Source organism: Gallus gallus, chromosome 4 (genome assembly GCF_016699485.2).
Source record: "Gallus gallus isolate bGalGal1 chromosome 4, bGalGal1.mat.broiler.GRCg7b, whole genome shotgun sequence".
Taxonomy (NCBI): Eukaryota; Metazoa; Chordata; class Aves; order Galliformes; family Phasianidae; genus Gallus; species Gallus gallus.
In genome coordinates this window covers 32,089,980-32,111,045 of record NC_052535.1, presented here as the reverse complement: position 1 = coordinate 32,111,045, position 21,066 = coordinate 32,089,980, and the positions used below count along the sequence as shown (strand labels likewise).

Below are 21,066 nucleotides of genomic sequence, written 5' to 3'. Positions count from 1 at the left end.
TGGAACCTGAGCATGAACTTTGTGCCTTCCATGCAAGACTGACAAGGGGTACTAAACTGCTGTGCTTGTGAAAGAGAGGAGAGTAGACAATACGTTTAATAAACATACCCAATTCAGCTTGGAAGACCTTCTAATATTTTAAAAGATGTGGCAGAGCTGGTTAGCAGTAGGTGACTGTAAAATCCAAGCCAGATATCTCCAGCCATTCCTAGGGTCAAAGACTGGACTCTAACCATCTGTGTTTATTCTTTCCACCTCAAATCCCACTGACTAAGTGTTAAATGAAGATTGGCAATCTGGAGATTGCAAGTGTTTTTATTCCCCAGGATGTAATGCAGAGAGAGGAAAATCACTTGGGTTTGCCAAAATACACTCCTCATTTCACCTCCAGCAGCAGTAGCTATGGAAGGAGTTGTGTGATCATCCTGTTCCCAGTGGACTCTCTTTTTCTTGCTGGACCTTGGTAAGAAGGGGCTGACCTGCAGGTTCTTTCAGAATTTCAATGAATTAAACAAAAATGCATGGCACAAGAAGTGCTTTTAGGGGAAAAAATATTTTCATCCCAGTTTCTAATAATTGCCTTTACCCTACATCAACAGCCTGCAAACAATTCACATTTAATAGTTTAGAAAAGTACCTAGGAACTTAGCTCTTGATTCTTTACTTTGATAGAAAGCCATACAGATTTTAGTGGGACTGACCATGCCCCCATTACGTAGAGTGTATGAGCAGATGTATCAGAAGAAGAGAGAGCTTCTCACAAGTCTGGCACATTACAACCTCTGAAAGATATAATGTAGAGGAAGGAAGAAAATGACTTGCCCTAAGGCCAGACCCACACTGAGATTCTACAATTGCTGTCTTTGGCAACAGAAGTAGCTAGATGTGACATAAATATTGAAGAATGCTGATTTTTTATGATTTCTAAGAGGTTAATTAGCATGTTAATTATCAGTAATTAATATATGCACATACAGACGAGCAATTGAGACATTATTTGTAGGAAATTTGTCTACTAGCTACACTTCACACTCATCAAATACAATGTTCCTAGAGCAGTAAGACTATTGATCTGCATTATGGATTCTGCTTGGGTAGTTACAATGTGTGTTTAATATCCTCATCTTAAAACAGAGTGAGGGGATGCTGAGCTTGCATCTGGAGTTGTCTCCATTTCCTCTTCTGACTTAGTGGTTAAAAAACATGAAATTTTATGATTGTTTCAATCCCTTGTTATAACTGTCTCCATTTCTAGCTGAACAGGTTTCCTGAGCCTACATTTCTGCCTATTGTAATTATATTCTTGACTCATGGTGGCACAAGGAAAAACTTTGTAGACTCCATGCTGATAAAAGATCTCCAGGGATCTCATCTGAACTTCTAAGAAATCAAAGGTTAATAATACCGCCTGAGATGGATGGGTGAAATCTTTGGTTTCTGACATTTTGAGAAATAGTTCGCTTCACTGATATTTAAACATAGTGCTGAGGCAAGTCTTCATGGATTTATATCTGATCATTGTCTATCTTTTTCTTTGGTTTTTCACTGTCTCCACTGATATAGCTACCATTCCATATCAAGTTTTCTATACAGACTTTTCCATACAGAACTCCTGAACTGGGAGTATGCCTTTCTTTAGCTGAAGTTTTTTATTAGCTACCAAAATTTTTTGAAACAGTATAGGTCAAGACTTCAAGAAAGTAGACCGAGATCTGTTTTGTTCAAAGCCTGCAAGCAAAACAGAGTTCTTTAAAGTGCAGGTGTAGTTTTGAAAATTACTCCACCAATGCTAATGATCCTTGTCTCCACACAGAATATGTCTGGCAATATCTTCACTTATTTGGGCATGAATGCACTTTTGTTTTCTGCTTGGCTGGGGGATTGGAATCTGATACTTTTTCACTTCACCTTTTCAGATTCACCAATGTCTTGTTATCATCTTCTTTACCTAGATTGCTCCAGGAACTAGGGGTTGGACTAGATGATCTCCAGAGGTCCCTTCCAACCCATACAATTCTGTATAATTTGGTGAACCCTGGTTCTATTGTCTTTTCTTAGTGTTGGCTTTTTTTTTTTTTTTTTTTAAGTTAGTTAATTTATTTTTTGCTGGAGCAAGATTCAGAGGTGATGGGTTTGCAAGGACTGTCCTGGCACACTTGATCCCTGATAATTTTACAGAGACTATGGGGGACTAAAGGGGATGGGAAGAAGGCAAATTATGGTACAAATCTACTGTAATGCAGTTTCAACCAGAAACAGGCAGCTCCATGCTTTGCAGTGTCACCTACTGAGACCCCAGGAAAGGCTGGAAGGTCAAACTGTGAGCTGTTTCACTTTCATCTATTTGTGAAGGCCACAAAATTCTTTGTAGACATTTTAACAAATAACGTTTCAGAAATATATTTTCCCCTAACATCCTGTTCCTTTTTACTTCCCAAGTGTAAAAGCCAACAACAACTCAGCACGCATGTTTTAAGTTGAATAAAAAGAGCTGGTAAGAATGCATGTTTCACCCTTCCAGAGGGGTCATTATAAAAGAAGCGAGGTTAAAAATAATGTTAAAGTGATCTGTGAAAAAAATGAACTCTTCATTTTTCTGCATCTTTTAAGACATTCTGAAGTGTCTCTGCATGAACCCTTGTCTCATCCTCTTTCTTCTCCCTTTGCCCCCACATCCAGCCTCTCCATCTCAGAAAAGCAAAGATTTTGGTACCTCTGGCTAGAAATAAATGAAGGCACCCTCAGTACTGTACCAGCTCCACCACAAGATGAAGTCAAAGTTCACAATTCCTCTTCTCGCTTTTCCCTTTTACCTCTGCCATGATGGTTACTGTGGTACAGGAAAGAAGAAAATATCCAATTGTAATGGTTACAAGAATGTCACAGGAGGCACCTCTCTGCTGCTCTAGTCTCCATCAACCAATATTAGTGCAGATCTTCAGTGAACGCCAGAGAATTTGCAGTATATTTGAAATTATGTTGCTGGTGCTCTACCAAAAACGTTATGGAATTTTTAAAGACATCCTTTTAGCAAACTGTTAACAGCCATTCCAGATGATCCTTCTCAAAACTGCATAGCAGACCGTGAAATACTTGTAAATGTGTTCATCTTGTCCTTCTACCGTTGTTGTCATCTAATGGACTGAGTTGTAGGAAGTTCAAGGTATGCTGAATACAGAACTGCTTTCTTTCAGGAGGATGCTCAACATCATCTTAAAAAAAATTAAGATCTCTTCAAGTGTCTCAGACAAGGAGCAAGAAGTACAATTCTTCACAGTCAGCTACTTCAGCAACCACTTTGCAAACCTAAAAGTCTCTTAGTGTCATATTTTTAATTGAATCCTAAATGCCTAGAGAACTTGAAATGAAGAATTTCCCACCCTGAAATCTCAACGTGCAGTACAAATCACAGAATCACAGAATCACGGAATTGCAGGGGTTGATAGAGAGCTCAAGAAATCAAGTCCAACCCTGCTGCTATAGAAGGCACCCTGCAATAGGTTGTGCAGGTAGGCATCCAGACAGGTCTTGCGTATCTCCATAGAAGGAGACTCTTCAGCCTCTCTGGGCAACCTGTTCCAGTGCTCTGTCACCCATACTGTAAAGAAGTTTTTCTGCATGTTTACCAACAGAGTCAGGTTTTCTGGATTCAAAACAGAAGATCATTCTTTGTGACGAACTGGTACCTGCTGGCCCTGATGGCAAGCAGAGACACGTCAGTAGTTTAGTAGCAATCGCCTGGACAGTAAAGGTATGTCAGAGCTCTAGACACTAGAGCAATTGACTTGTTGATGAACTTACTAGCATAGTTATTAACAGAATAGTAATAAGCTTACTATCACAATGATTAAGATAGTTATTAACATAGTAAATAATTTAATTAACAATGATACTTTTTAACATTTATTGGTGCAGTTACGAACTTTTTTATATATTCTGTGAGGAGGTGCGCTCTGGTATTCATGGTGTCTTCTTGCTTTGTCCCCCCAGACATTCTCAGTTCTTTTCTGCTTTATTCTCCCTTGTAGTCTTTCCCTCCACATGGTGAATCCTTATTGTCTATCGCCCAAAAGGTTACTCTTCTTTCTACAACACAGTGCATGTCATGAAAGTTGAAAATGTGCAGTCAGTACTGGATCCACTGTACACGTGGCACAATTGCCTTCACCCCAGGAACTAAGGCAGGAAGCTCAGTTTGTTCTGGGGCAGATTCATATTCACTCTTGATCTCTTTTGCTAGAAGTCTGTGCAGAGCAACATACAAAAGAATAAAATACAATCAAGTGGAATAGTACTGTCGAACATAATTAAACAATATAACAAGCATATTTTTGTAACTGTTAATATTGAGAAAGCAATTCTTCTGAAATCTAGGCATCTTTCTGAAGAAAAAAGTCAAGTTCAATGTGGTTATTGCCTTACCTACTTAACATTTTTAGCCATGCCGTGCATTAGCTGGACTTTGAAACTACTAATGGGATTTGCATTGGCTTCAAAGTATATTACAGCAGCTCATAAAGCTCCATGTGAGAGGGACAAGGTGCCTGCTGTTTCAGTGCTTGCTGTTTCTGTTCTGTGATGGACCGCATATAAAATGTGGTAGAGGGGTATGGCATCTTCAAGCAGACTGAGACACATCTCTTTCCTCTTGCCACTCTCAGACTCAGCAGTAAGAAACTTTTATCTGCATAATGAGCGGATACTAAGGCAGGGAATTCTGAGAGCACTTTTACCATTGGTTCAAATGCAGCTGATAAATTACAAGCACAAATTACAGATTTCTGCAGGACTAAATCTACCCTTTGAAAATCAGACATCTGCTTCCAAAGGGGCATACCACTACATGCAGTTATTTCAGTTTATAACTGCTTCTAGCCCATCGTGTTCAGGCTCAGGTCTAACAGAGCAACAGTGTTTGGCACATTCACCATTCACACTACATGGTGTCGTGTGTGGGCTGACTAATGCAACTGCAGAGGACAGTAAGTGGTTCAGAGATAAGCACGTGTGCACACATTCAGATAGCAGCAGCACCTGATCCCAAGGTTACATGTCCTCCCTTTTTTGTGCACCTTTATTGTAGTCTTGTCAATAGACCAACGTGTATCAGGAGTGCTTTTGAAAATTACATATATTTTTATAAATGCATATAAACTTATACATGCATATATCTATACCTGGAGAAAGAGATGTGATGGCGAATATGTAAGTACAGAAACATGGCCTCCTAAGATATGACCCTTAATATGCCACTAAATGTTGGCTAAATTAATTAATTAAATTAATGATACATAAACTTTTTTTTTTTTGAGTTATGGAGTTTTGTTCTTATGCATGATCAGAAGAAAAAAAACACATAACAAACTCTAAAGCTGGCCTCACAGCAGTGCCATCACCAATACTTTTGCATCTCTTACATGTTTAGAGATGAGGGGTCCTGTCAAGCCTGGCTGGTATGTGGATAATCCCAAAGGAGGGATGTGTATTTTCCACCCTTCCCGGTCCTCACTTTTGCAGAGGATGCTACCTGAGCATACCTGAGGACTGTAACTGAGTCCCACCGTCACTGAGAAGGGCAGGGAAGAAACATGTATCAGCAGGGCCTGGCTTCGGCAACTGTAGAAACTTGCCATGCATTCTGTGCATCATTTTTATAGCCCTGATCATGACATATGATAGAAGCCAGAAAATAGTCTCTTATCATCATACTGCAGACAAGAGTCTCTCTTATAGTATGTGCCCTGGGCATAGTCCTGCCAATTTCACTGGCACAGATATGGAAAGCTGTATTTGCTCTTTTCTGTAACCTATTTACAGGGATTTCTTATGAATCCCCAGAATTTCCCCTGGAGTGGGACAACCCCATGCTGTTCTCAGTTAGTGTTGTACTATTTTCCTGAAGAAAAAAAATACAGTTGTATTAAGCCTGAAAGATTTCTGTCACAAAATATTTGCCAAATGCAGCCCAGGATTTTATTTTGGGACTTTTTGGGCAGCTTCCTTCTGAGCTGGGGTCCTTGGGAATCCAAGGTCACCAGCTTGGGATGAGCTAGGTCCTCCCACCTCTCAGCTTGACAAGGGAAGGAGAAAGCTCAGACTTGGCTATAATAAAACCCCAAAGACTACAAACCTTGAAGTCACAGGCAGCTGTTCAGAAAAAAAATGACCTTTTTTGCATCAGCAAAATGGAGAAAAATGGCAATTTTATTGAGAGGATGCATGTTCTGGGTAGAATAATTAATCTGGGAAGTATTATATGTCTTAGGTTATGAAAGAAAATGTTATTGGAATATCTGTTTCATAGGAATTTGTGAAACATTTTATATTTTGGTTCAATTTTGATTAAAGTAAAATCTGAAGAAGATTGTTTTTTCACACATCAGAAGGCTACCAGTTCTCCTTCTACTACAGGCTAGGTCTAATTAAGCAAGTTCTTGGCTTAGTAGGCAAGGAGATATCCAAATAAAACAAATAGCTATGCTACTGGTCTCGCTTACATCATGGGAGAAGTTGACAGCTTCACTAGTGTTATTGTAACTAGGATTTGAAAGCAGTATAATAAATAAATGTCATTGTTTTGTCAAAGAGATGTAAGACTTCTATATTAGCTGTATATTTGCCCTCTGGACTGCTGGAAAACAGAGGGAAGAAAGATGGCAAAAATAGAAGCACTTGAAAAATAAGATGAAAGTGTAGGTAAATAACCAAAATAGTTTTTAGTTATAGCTAAGTATTTAAATTTCCATTTACCCTATCCAGTCTTGAAATACTAAGGTAAACTTTGCAGTAGTACTTATAAACACTTCACAAGAATCTCACTATTTCTCAGCCCCATACATCTCAGTGAGATGCAGTGTCATGTAATGTCCTCTTCATGTTACAAATGTTCTTATGGATAACAAAGACAGGAGCCAGCAAAAAGGTTTACCTTGACATGGGAAGTTCAGAATACTGTGCTGCCACCTGAAATGCTCAGCTATTGCCACTGAGGAACAGGAGTGTGAAGCATTTCAGAGCACTAGAAAGCTGTAGCCTTTCCAAGGTTTCTTTTCTGTACAGTTTTAAATAACAAGAACCTTTACCTTCTTTCTCTAGAAAGAAAACAGGCTTATCTAGCCATGAGAAAGAAAACAAGTTGCCCATCTTCCAGAGGGCTGGCAGACTAAATGCATTTGTGCACTCACGTGCAACAACCAGGGGCAAGCCATTTGACTGCACATAGTGGTCAATATTGCAAGCAGAGTGGAAACGAAGAGTTTGTATTGAGTGAAGATTTTTGTTCTATGTAAGATGTACTCCATCTGCAGATGCATTTAGATGTTTCCATTTTCATGGAAATTGAACCCAAGAGGGAGGGGAAAACACGACACCTAATGACCTAATGCAAAGGTAATTAAAAAAAAAGATTGTTTATATGGGAATGTGGGACCTAATGTCTTTCTCTGTATGCCGCATTTTACTCAAATGCCAGTTTTCATTTTTTACTTTGTGGAATGTAGATGAGCAGGTCAGTTGCATAATATGTGTGCTTTCCCCCTTTTCTCCATTGCTTTCTCCATTACCTTTGGCTTGGATAAATTCCTTTGAAAATGAGCTTAACGGAGCACAGGGTCAAGTGAGTTTCCTGGTGGTACTCAGTAGTCCGACCAGTCAACTGGCTACAGCAGTTGACCCATAGTAGTAAACTAACTCCCACTTAGAACTAGTGTCTTTTAATGGTTACAGAAATCCATCAGTTTCCAAAGAAAAAATGTGACAGAATGACAGCTCTCAGGCTGGGCAGGACAGTTACTAAGTTATGTAAGAAACAGCCTTCTGTGCATTGTCAAATTTTGCCTGCAATATGTTTGGCCAAAGATCAACCATAAACTGAGACTGTGAACTCTTCAGACTTTGTCTGACCTGCCTGTGGTTGTCTCTATTATGTAGCTGCCTAATCTGGGCCAGAATTACATTTTCTTGCATTCTAGATTTTATCATCCTTTTATGTTGTACATCCAGTATCTCTGTGAGAAAAAGACTGGGATTTCTTCAAGAAGTGAACCGAGCAAAGCAGGAGAAAGGTACTAAAACATGTAGCCTGAAATAATTGCTTAAAATGAAACTCCTTGTGTGAATATTGATTTTTGCTGGTAAGGAAGATGAAAAAAGGCTATGAAAACACATCCTATCTGCCTTACTCAGAACTGTGCCTTACTCAGAACTGTGACTGTTGAGATGAGTGTTGGCTGTGGCTGCACACGTGCCATGGGAAAGCAGTCAGGCCCATACAGCTTTCAAGTTACAAGCACAAAGATCTGAACCCTAGCCAAGGGGGAAGTCCCTTAATAAAGACATCAATATGAGCCACGCTGCTGAGTGCTCACCACTGCTTCACACTAAAAATTTGGCATGTGGGCTTCTCTGAGCAATAAGTAATTGAACACGTGCCCCAAAGACTTCATCAGTTTAAAAATCCTGTTTTTTCTCTGAACGCACTGTGCATTATATTACTGTAGTGAGCAACTTCCAGTGGAAAAAAAAAAAGAAGTATTGGTGCAGTGGTTAAAGAGATGCTTCTTAGCTTTCTTCACCTGTAAATCTGATTGTAGCATGTAAAGAGTCGATTCTTTATTTTGCCTATAGATTCCATAATTCTAGTCTCTGATTTGCATGTTTTTGATACACAACTAGAGAGAAAAAAAAAACCAAAAAAAAAAAAAAAGCATTTTTAAAACCAACAAAAAGTAATCTTTTTGTCCCCCAAAATGACTTTGGGGAGTTAGGATATAATCTACTAAGATCATAGATCACTCTTTGAAGTAGGCTGGATAGGTGGTCCTGTATCTTTGAAAAACAGAATAACAAAATATTTCATAGTAACAATCTTTTCACATTTCATCCCTGAATCATGAAAATTATCTTCTTTCATGATGCTCTTAATAATGAGCAAATCAACATGTTTACCTTCCAAATGACACTTCTAACTATGGAGAAATCCAACTGCCTTAAGTACAGAAGATACAAAGTTAAATCCATCTTCAAACAAAATCACAGTTCATTGACCTTGGTCTGACTTCAGCCTCAGTTCTGCATATTTTGGGAAATTAATCTTGGGCTAAAAAAGAAAGACCTTACCTTACAAATGGTCCTCAGAAGGCCTTTTCCTCACTTCAGTCTTACTGAAATCTGGCATCTAAGTGGGACAGCCTTTGTGAATCAGCTCTGTGCCTGTCTTTTGCGTGGAGGTGAGTGCTATCCTGAAAGATGAGAGAAAAAAATGTGATTCAGACTGAGCTTTGCTAGACTTAAATACAAGTTTTAAATGTTCAGAAGTCAGAATTCAACTGATTAAATTTGCAGCTGTCTAGGTGAAAGCAAGTGATTGGTTGACCTTAGAAGATTTGGGACCAGAATCACCCATATGGTTTGAGTCATTCTGACGTTAGAAAACATCTGTAAAACTACTTCCTTGACCAGAAAAAAAAAGTAGGCTTTATTGTTACTTTGTTTTTCCAACCATCTGATGAATACAGTTCTTTGTCTCCAGAAGCATCTGAAAACCCAGATACTTATCTGCATTTTTTAGCTAAGTAAATTATGATGGGAATCTTGTGGTGATAGCCCATCCTGAGTTTTTCAGTCATTTTTGATGCTGAGTAATTGGTTAGAGAACATTTGAATTTAAATTCTCCAAGAGATGTGCCAAGAAGAGGTTTTATCTTCCATGGAGTCACTTTATCAACAACAACAACAACAACAACAAAAGATCGTGCCATGGGAAAGTCACAGCCTAGGTAAAAAATAGTGTAGAAGAATAGTTAATAATCAGTCTAGATAGACAAAATAAGAAAAGCAACATGAGAAAAAAACTCCAAAGAAGAGAAACTGAACACTTGCATTTGGCTTATTTTCAAGTCTTAGTAGAGCTGCAGGGGGCTGTTTGTTTTCTATCTATGCTACTTTGATGGACTCAATGGGAGGATTGGGGTTTAGAGATTTTATGAGACAAGAGTATTTTGAGAGGAGACTTAAAAGGATAAGGAGTGGAGGCATGAAGGATTGGGTCAGGAAGGGAATTTCAGGCAGGGGGGCTCCATTGAAGAAGGCACCAGAGAAAGCTGGCAAAGCAGATGTGTGCAATTTCAGCCAAGTAAGGGAGACAAGGGTGAAAGGATGAGAGCAGAGCTCTTCCAGCAGACTTCCTATGTTTCTCCTCCTAGTCTCACTTCAAGCCTAAAGTGCACGGAAAGGGAGAATGGGGAGGTGTTGCTGGAGAAATGATTGTTGTGGCAGAAACTAGCTCAGTCTCCTCAACCTTCAAAAAGGATGTATTTACTGTTCCAAATTGAGAGTTTAGATTAAAATTTTTACACTGACAGGTACAACATTTTAAAACTCTTTTTATAGATTCGTTTGTAAGAAATCTGCTATGTTTTCTCATTTTTTGAGATCATTTGCCCATCTGGATTCCCCAGGTATCATGCAGAGACTCTGGAGACTAGGAATGAAAGAGGTGTTTTATTGTTTGCTCCCTCACTCAGACTCTCTTTTCTCTCTCGTATGTCTCTGAAGGATATATTTCCAAATGTGCACTTTCTCAATCTTGTCTGAATGTTCTTTAGAATAAAGGTCAAAAATGCAATTCTTGTCATTGCATAGATACCAAACAGAATGGTAAAAAATGGAGCAGTATCAGTTCTGTGAACTGCATTAAAAATACCTGAAAGCCACAGCTTTAGGACAGATTTTTAAAGCCATGCATAATATGTAAAATCTAGCAGCCCTAAGACACAGTTTAAAATTTTGGGACATATTACATACTTTATAAAGATCAGTTAAAGTTGGCAGGAGATAAATCACCTTTTCCAATTATTTCGAAATTATGTAAGCTAGGCATACTACGACTTTTGATCACAAGCACTTTTGGAATTGCATATTTGCAAAGCACACCCCTCAAGGTCACTCTTGGATGCAGACCATTATGGCTCTCAGTCCAATGATGATCTGAGGGATCTCTGTCCTTCCACTGACAGCAGTTAAACAAGTACAATGTTAGAGGAAACTGATGGCTTTGGGGCCAGTAAGGCTTTGCATCCATTTTAAATAATTTTGCATCAATGAAATGGCAACACAATGACAAAAGAGAGAAAATGAGTATCTGAAGGGTTTTGTAAGCCTGTTTCTTTATGACTTACCAAAAGAGGATCATTATAAAATTTTATCAGGTTAAAGTAAAATACTAAACAAATACAGAAGGTAAAAAACAATACACTATCATAAGAAAAGCCCAAGAAATAGATATCAAGTGCAGTGTACAGTTCATATGTTGCTATTGCTGCTATAAGCAGTGCTATCTGCTTTGGAAATATGGAGTACATATCTATGGGAGCAAAAGAAGTCAGCTATTCCGTTTGAGCAATGTGATAGCCAATGACATGGTAGCAGTAAAATGAAAACTTTTGTGTCTTTTAAAAAATAAGTATTGCATATACCTTCATATGGAATAGCGTATTCTCCAGCTGATAAGAGGTAATACAAAATCAACATGCTTTGATAGATAGAGATACTTCTGGAAGGGTTATTCAGTGCTTAAGAGAGCACTTGTCACTTGCATAATTTTAATAGAATTAGCAGACAGTTTGATGGGATTGCTTCTTCTCATGATAATCCATCTTCTTGGTAATACTGGGAATTTCTAGTGACAAATGCGGCCACTAGCTTATACAGGTTTTTTTAAACCTCATTTTTAATGTCAATGTCATTGAGCATTGTTATTCTTAGATATGGATACTTGCCAAAACCCAGAGCTGTGCAGTCTCTGATCAGGAGAAATTTGGATTCATTCTTTCCATTTTGAACCTACCCCTCCTTAATTATAATTAATCAATATTGTTTCTTTTCTTTTCTTTTCTTTTCTTTTCTTTTCTTTTCTTTTCTTTTCTTTTCTTTTCTTTTCTTTTCTTTTCTTTTCTTTTCTTTTCTTTTCTTTTCTTTTCTTTTCTTTTCTTTTCTTTTCTTTTCTTTTCTTTTCTTTTCTTTTCTTTTCTTTTCTTTCTTTCTTTCTTTTTTTTTTCTTTTTTTGTTATATGCGATTCAAGCAAGAAGTATACAGAATCAAAGCACCCTGAAAAGTTTATGAAATAGAGATGACATTGGAAGTACAGATTGAAGGATGGGCTAGGAGGAAGCAGGTAAACTTAATAGTAAACTGGAACAATAGAATGAATGATGCCGGGAACAGTTTTTACCTGGTAGAGCAGTAAAATGCTTGACTAAATAGAATATACTGGAAGGCTCCTCCCAGGAGACTTATGAGTAGGGACTTAGGAATGCAATTGGTGGGGAACAGAGAGAACCAGTGCAGATTGTTTTCTAGGATCTTTTGAGGCTTAATTTCTCTATACAACCAGATGATGGGGAAATGGCTCCTTTGCTAACCTTGGAAAAATAAATACCATGGAGATTAGAACCAATGAAACTTCTCTTATGATTTATCATCTGCTGCTTATTTAAAGTCTGAAGCAGGAAGGGGAATGCAAGGACCCATCATTGCCTGCCTCTTTTCCATCTGCTATTTTTGCCCATAGGAGTTTTTGTAAGCAGGCACAGAGCAGCCTCCAGTGTTATATGATGCACAGCTGAGCCAGGATAGGGAAGGACAAATGTGACCCTCACACTGTGCAGTCAAGACTGAGACTCTGACAAGCTATCTGGGAGGATGGAGTGTAACAATTGTACAGAAGTAGTCTTAGAGGAGCATGAAAGTTACAACATAAGGGATAAAATGGACGCAGTGGTGTCAGTGGGGAGATAACAGAGTCTTTTAGTACCCAGAACTAATGCTTCCATGGCTACCTCCCTGTAGGAATCCAGTAGTCTTCTTCCTGAGCCAGTATCACTGTGAAGCTGGAGGGCACAAAGTAGTAAAGTTCCTTTTGAGGAACTTCCCTGACCCTAGCTTATTGGGCAGTCCTTATTTGTAAGTCCTTTGAGGTTTGCATGCAATTTTCCCTCCCAGCTCAGATCATTAAGATCTCTCAGGGGACTCACTTCATTTGGAGTAAAAAATGAATGGCTGCCTTGGGTCTCAGGGCTAGTCTGAGGCAGAGGCAGTATTTAGCACCGAAGAGGTAGATCACTTAAAACAATCTCAACATACAAGCATACAAATCTTTCCAAAGTATTTGTTATTTAGTAGAAATCGTTTCAAACACACATTTGAAGTTTCAGATATAAAAGCTCTGGCTTTGGTGAAAACTGAATATGTTATGGAATATTACGTTCATTCAAAATCTAACTCTATATGAACTTGTATGTGTGCACATATAAATGATATTGTTTCTAGACCTGGGGGTAATACAAATAGTATAAGAAAGAGTAATTAAGAAAACTGGTCTGAAAATATGTAAGTAGCAATTAGCTCTCAGAGTAGAGAAATCTCAATGTTTGCAACATAATTCTTGAAAAGTGTAGCCACAGCAAAGTAAAAATATGTCCTTCATCAGAGAAATATAATGTCTTATAATATGGTCTTTTTTTTTTTCTTTTTCTGTAGACAATCCAAATGTGCAAAGAGAAAAAGAAAGGATAAACTGAACGCTGAAGGTTATTGCAGGTGAGATTCTGTTGAAAGTGTAAAGAAAAATGAAAGCAGCAAGGATGCTGAAGGATTCCAGTTTTCATTATCACACTTGGACTAATGCACATTTCAGTTGCATGTAGCGCATAGCATATAAATGAGGTATACATCGATTGCACCGAAAGTAATGTCTCCTGTTTGTTTCTATGAAAATGACAAAGATACAAAGAGCACAATACTGTTTGATAGAGCATATTCTCAGCTACAAGACTAATTTTCAACACACCACCGCTTGCTATGCATTTTCATCAGTGATGAACAGGAGCCTACATGCCACGCTCATAATGGAATGTAATAAAATAATGATGGGAAGGTTCAACCCCTACTGCCATACCACCAACATCTGCCTCTGACATTGTGGATCAATGTAATAAAATAGGAGACATTACTTTCGGAGCAGCCATTATATTTGCTGTAGAACTAAATGTAAGAAAAGCAAAAAAACTCTTCTAACAGAGAAAAAGTGGGGCTGTCTTATCTGTTTAGCATACTCATGGTAGTGTTTCTATAAGATAAAAATCTGTACTATTAGAAATGAACTTGGATAAGCTGAAAAATGGACTCCCAGGGAGTTCTGCTGGAAATCTGAATAGTTTTAAGGTCTATATAGCACTCAGAAAATTTTGTACAGGAGTTTTCTGTGGATTCTCTGGAGTTTAACACTCTGGGTTCCTAAAAGATACTGCACTGGCAGATCCAGGGGGCTAAATCAGATTCAGCAGCAAGTAAATTCCTGATTCCATCAAGATCAGAGAAAGCTCCCTTCAGACTTATTCTTGAAGTGGCACTACTCAAAGGCCTGTGGTCAAAGTTCTGTGAGGTCCTGTGCAGAGTGATAGGAGTAGTTTTGAAACCAGCAAAATCAAGAATGAAAAAGAAAAAGAAAAAAAAAAAAGAAGGAGGAATAGAGTGATAAATGATCCTATGTAAATATAATGCAGTAAAAAACAAATCATTCAATGAATTGGAATAGGACAGGACTTGTTTGATGAGTTTATGTGGACATCATAGAAAATATGCACAATGGTGCATGTCTTTTTGTATTTTTCTTTGTACCTGAATATGCACAGACCTCCATTAGGCTATTTCCTGGTTTACTCATAGCATAAAGGGAGCCTGAAAGGAGAGTTAAGTAGCTCCAGAAAATCATGTCGATATGCTTCCTAAGAGCATCTGCTGTTTGGCATCCTGACCCTGTAGACAGGAGGAGAGCTTCTGGGTGACATATCTGCAAGATGAAGGGTACTTGTTTCTCAAATGTTGATTCTTAAAACTGTGAATAAATTATATCATTTAAATGAAGTAACTTTGCTTTTCTGTTTTTCTGAGTAAAAGGAGGTGCCCGTGGATGAGGGCCAGAATATTCTCCTGTCTGCTTACCAGTCAAAATCATTTCATTTATTTGCAGTTCTATTTTCTATTAATTTAGGAAGGAGTGCCAACTGTATGGCTTTATAGTAGATTTGAGTTCTTGATGAGTTTGGTTCACAATGTAATATTATTGTTGTCTTGTTGGAGTACTGCCTCCTTCAGGGCTTGACTCTTCCATCTCTATTCCATGGTGAGAAAGAAGAGTCTATAAGGCTCTCAGATTCTAAGACATGCTATTTTTTCCTTCAGCTGTTTTTGAAACTTCATTTTCCTTTTGAATTGATCGTCTTTTCAATTGTTGTATGTTGTTGTGGTCATAACAACAAATATCAGTGAACATCACAGCTCTTCAACAGGTGGTTAAGGCTTTGAAGAAAAGCGTTGCTGTTTATGCTCATTCTCATAACTTTTGAAAAGTATTTCTTATTTGAATTTGCATTTGTTTTAATTTGATATTGATAAGATCCAGATAGTTAACTATAATTGTTTATTCAAGATATCTAGCTCTCTCTTATTCAGCTAACTATTAGGTTACAAATAGTGGCAGCTGAACAGTTCTTTTCATTAGTTTGCAATATTTAATCCATAAGTGATTATTTCAACATACATGCATAAGAGATTAAATGAATGTATGAACAATGCTTCCTGTGGCTAAATTTTTGTGTGGTAAATGTATCCTCATGTTAAGGACTTGATAGAATACATAAGGCACAGAACATGGTACGTATTACTTGAGCTTGGGTGGTCTAGTAGATCATTTCCACAGCTCAAAGCCCCTCACCATTTAGTGAATATACAATACAGTATTCTTCCATGACTATTTACATTCCTTTTTTTTTTTTTTTTTTTTTTGCAGCAACTTCAAAGGCATACATTAGGCATTTCTATCCCTTTGCCTTTTTTTGATCTTCTTGAAAATGAATTTTACTGTGGTGTCAAAATATAATACAGTCCACTCATTCATTAGACACAGAAGTATCATTAGTTGTAATGAGAAAGAGCATAATGCTGAAAAACAGTCATGGAAGAAAAATCAAAAAACAAGACTAGGAAGCTCTAAGAAAAATAAAGCACTGCCTCTTTTATCCCATCAAAGCCTTTGTACAGTAGGAGAAATGATTAAGAAGGCACTGCAGAACAGAAAATCTGAGAAAAATTCAATTTTATTATTTTAGAGGTTTCTGAGCAGGCAAGTTCTGCAGTCCTCTTGAAGCTCAATTATAATTCAGTAGGAAAAGGCAAAGGAGAAAGATTTTAAATGGAAGTTAAAGAGGGACTGAATGTAGAGTGAAGATAATGAGATCTTTCTGTCCCTAATATAACCAAGGAAAATGCTCCATGTAATTCTTAAATGAGTACTCAGTTCTACCACATCTTTACAAAAAGTCCCCAGATTTCTCATTTGTAAAACCACTCTGAATTTTCAAGGGGCAAATAAAAAATTGCCAGTTTAAAACAAAATTAAAGGAACCTAAGAAACTGTGGCCATAATTGCAGTGAAACCTGTATGCTTCCACCTATAGAGACTTCCCTTTGAGGATCTCAGAAAACTGCAGACATTAATCAAATTTCACAATGATAATGGAAAATATTTTAGTTTTTTCTAGAATAATCAGACCTATTTGCAGTCAGAAAAATATTGTTTTGTCAAAATCAGAGCAATGTATTTCTTTGCTGGGCTTTGTAAAGGTTTGTCTTGATAACATCAACTGTGTTGGGTGCATGTTTTGACTATTCCAGCTGTTAGATCCCATTATATTCCCATACAGGACATTTAAGAATGATGGAAGTCCAACTGAGGGTCAGAAAAATTGTTTTGTCCCTACTAAATTCAGATCTTTTATTTTTATAAATTTATTTTGACTTTTTGATAATGAAAATTCTCAGAAATTTCATTGTGTAGGAACTTAATGTTGTTGACCTTCTGTTAGAGTTCAGGATGAAAGGAAAGAGCAATTATTTGTAACTTTCCAGAGACTGAAAGATTTGAGATTTTCTTGATGGTAATTATATCAGATTTTCAGAGCTTTAAGCCTTGCTCTGTAAACAGCACTGCAGATGTTAAAATTTAAACAAAAAGTGCCTAATCTATAGTCTACAAACTTGTGATCTTAACTGTCTATTTATCTACAGAACAAGAATTTTACAGAAATATGAAAAACAGCAATACTAAAACAATCAAATACAAATAAAAAAAAAAGAAAAAATAAAGCATCTCCATTTGAAATGCTTAAGCTTAGGCACACAGAAACCTGAAAATAGACAAAGGACAAAGCAGATAACATGGATATATGCACTTTATTCATCATTAAAACTGGCTGTTTCAGATAGGCTGAACTGAATTAAAATATTCAATGGAATAATATGTAATTACTGAAAACTGGCTAGTATTAATAATAGTAGTTGTTTTTTTTAATACAAAGCAATGCTGAAACAAAAAAATGTCCTATTTAAAATCTCATTCAAAATGAAACCAAGTGAACATATTTATAAATAATATATACAGTTTCCAAACTATCCTGTGAACTAGCAATATTAGCAACATGCACCATATACATTTTTGCATACACATCTGAAAGCAGCAGGATATGATCTTTTACTTCAAAGGCAGCCCCTGTATATCTAAGATTAAACAAAAGTGTCTTTTATGGCTGAATCAAGGTTTTAGGGCAGATGGGGCAGTAAGTAAACAGTACTCAAAACAGTGAAGATGGATTCATGTAAAGCAGGAAACAACTCTGATCAGACATTTGAGAATGTATTAGAAAGAGATGTTTGTGGATAAGGGAGGAAGAAAAGACAGGCAAAAGAAAAAAAAAAGGAAAGGGAGCCATCAAAACAATTTACTTTTACTTTAAGGCATCTTGGTAGACAACATTAAGTGAAAAAATCGCTAACTTCCAAGATCAGCAACTATACTGAAAGGAGTAAGGTATTTGCACAGAGGCAAAATTGGCTTAAACACTGAAGACAGAAGGTCATCTTAAGTGAACTTCATAAAAAGGAATGCAACTAATGGCCCTCCACATGGGTAATCATTAAGGATGATTCTGCTCATTTTTTACACCTGTGGCCTAGAAGAGGTAATGCAGCTCTCTGACAGAGAAGAAGCTAGAGTGAAAGACCAGTTATCAAGTGAAAAGAAGTGTTTGAATTGAGTTAGACTAGAAATGATGTGATGTAGAGAAGAGATGAGACTGTTAGTAACAAGCAGATGTGCAATAGAAAACTCTAATAAAGATAAGGATCTCAATGATGTTATCTAGAATAGAAATTTTGTTTATTAGATTCTGAAGTTAAACAACTGAGAAAATTAACATAAATATAAGTTAAAATAATGTTTGCCTGAAGACAAATATTACTGAATATTCAAGCAAATCTTTGAATGCATGTTACAGATAATATATTTATGTAAATATATCCACACTAGAAAAACACTCTGATAATAAAGGTAACTATCAGCCAGCCCAAAACGTAAAAGAAAGTTGAGCTTCTTTCATTTCCTTGTCAATAGCTTAGAGATTGAATATGGTGTTGAGTGCTTTCATGGCAGAAGCAAGGACCTAAAAAAAGGAAATGTCAGATTTTTTTTCCTGTACTGGGACATTAGGTTATCATCATAACACATGAACAAAACTACTTTTTTTTTTTTTTTTTTTTTTTTTTTTTTTTTGCTATTATGCATCAGTATTTTCTTTCTGTTTCACGTTTGGTGAAGCAGTTATAAATGCAAGAAAGTGACATATTTTCAAAAATTGAAGTTTTTTGAGCCATGCTTATATGATTCGGATAGATGTAAAAATAGCATATTTTGATGCTGATCAAAATGCATCTGAAAGCATTAATATGATGTCTCATTAATCTGGACTTATATAGGCAAATGCAACATGTATAATTCACATTATATAATTACAGCAGAAGAGAATATAAATTCTCTTATCCTGGAAACTTCTAAATTATGATAGAATTTTCTGTACTGTAAACTGCTCTTGGCTAAAATCTTTTCAAATACATAAGCTGAAAATTGTTTCACTCGCTGACCTGTGAGCCAAGTTCCCCAAAGCCTGATGCAAATTAAAATGGCTGAGTTATAAATATCTCTGAAAGTAGGTTTATAATGGAAACACAACCAGATCTTTCACTACAGAAGTACTCTTGGGGGCTGTTAGGACAGTTTATAGAGCTATCAGCGCCAAACTATAAGTTAATGAGGAGGAGCAATTGACTGTAATAAAGCACCCCTAAACAAGAAGAGAGCATTAAAAAATGCAAGCACTAAAAATTCCTTTTGGGCTTCCCATTAGCTATGTCCCTGTATAAAGTTGCTTCTTTCATCATTCTGGAATATATTGCCATGACTTCTTACATTTTCATGTGCTGAATTCGGTACGTACACTTTTATAGGCCTGGGGAAGAGGTGTGTGTGAAACTTAAAGTCAGAAGGCAGTTGTCAAAAAGCAATTTACTATTCTCCTCTCTTCTCAGCCTTACCTCTGTTCTCTTTATTATTACGTGACTGGGAATGCACCGTAGGATGACAGCAAGATAAAATTAGATATGGCTCCATTTGACTTTTGCACCTTTTCACATCAATCTATTCTCGCAAGTTTTATTGTTAACATTTGAACGTAGCAGAGAGTACAGGTGCCTATGGCAGGCAATCAGTGCTTGAGAGAGCTGCACATAAAGACAAGACTTAGTTAATGCTAGGATATAAGGGGAATGTACATGAGGGAGAGAGACAATTGCTGTTATTCTAGGCATAAGAATACATCACTAAGTAAATTTAATGTATGTTATGACAGTCATTATAAAGACAGCATTCACCGCAGAAGAGATAACAGAAATATTCTTCTCATTTCAGGGATGACTGGTGATGGTGTAGAGTGATCAGATTTTTTTCTCTTTTCCAGCCAGAAGTCATTGTACTCGTTTTGGAAAAGGTATTTAAAAGATTGAGACTGATCATCAGTAATTAATGCTGCTGAAGGTAGACATGTACAGCTTTGAACTCACCTTGATTTTTTTACACTGGGACATATATACTACAGGAAAGATTAAATAAATCCTTTGTGTTGGACTGAGATGTAACCATCAAGAACAAAACAAATGATGAACTAATCCCCCCAGTACATTTGTTTATTTTTCCTTCCTGTTGGCTACATGCAGTTTGAACTGCATACATACACTTCTTAATGAGAGTAATAAAGAGATAATATGGACAATATGTATACTATATAAAAAGACTCACAGTATTCCTGTGTCTGGCTTAAATTAGTGAGTGGTTTAAGAATATAAAATAATTCATTGTGTATAACTTCAACTCCTCCCAAACACTGTTATTTAAAATGTAGTAGCATAATGAACCCTTTTAAACTTAGAACTCCCTTTGTGGTCCCTTAAGGCTGTGCTTTCTACCTGTCACCCCACTTAAAACGTTGCTACCACCTCAGTTTTCTATCTCCACTTAACAATCTCTGATGGTAAACTGGAAGGTGAAGGGCAAAGCTAATGGGAGGATGGCTACAATTTTTGGAGTTTTGCTCTAGATTGCAACAAAACCCCAAATCTTCAGAGTGCAGGAACTGACATCTTCTTTTGACAAAATGGAGTTGTGCTTAAATCCAGTTTCTCCAGTCTAGTCCAAGACAGTTCACTGTGGCCTCCTTTCCTATGCACAGTGAATGGAAAGTGAAAATACAGAAATTAAGCGATCTCCAGTTCTCAATTTTGTTTAATAGGATGCCGCCTTGTTTCTAAGCTAAGAATGTGACGACAGCTTTTAACCTTAAAACCACAAACAGGAGAGCTTCAGAGGTGCTTGCCAAGATATGTAGTGCTCTATGTCTGCATTTATGGGAAACCCGTTAACGTGGTCTTTCATCAGTGTGACTGCTCTCATTCTGCAATGCACTGGAGGACTTGCTGACACAGCCAGAGATTGCTCTGCACCCATATGGCTGCAAAAGTGGAACATTGCTTTCTCTGGGAACAGGTATACCTTGCTGATGCTGCCTTCAAAGCAAAGATGAGGTCCATCTTCCTCACCTTCATATGCACCTTTGAGATGAGGG

General features: G+C 37.2%; 2 long non-coding RNA genes across 2 annotated transcripts; one reads left to right on the top strand and one right to left on the bottom strand.

Moving 5' to 3' along the window:
- Positions 1 to 2,065: 2,065 nt before the first annotated feature.
- On the bottom strand, positions 2,066 to 9,295 carry LOC121110626. Its single transcript, XR_005859483.2, has 2 exons — positions 9,118 to 9,295; positions 2,066 to 4,244 (listed from the first exon to the last, which is right to left on the bottom strand). It is a non-coding gene; the product is annotated as an uncharacterized LOC121110626 (long non-coding RNA).
- A 2,782-nt stretch (positions 9,296 to 12,077) lies between these two features.
- On the top strand, positions 12,078 to 20,416 carry LOC121110625. The gene is made up of 3 exons (XR_005859482.1): positions 12,078 to 12,173; positions 13,538 to 13,597; positions 19,857 to 20,416. It is a non-coding gene; the product is annotated as an uncharacterized LOC121110625 (long non-coding RNA).
- Positions 20,417 to 21,066: the final 650 nt, after the last annotated feature.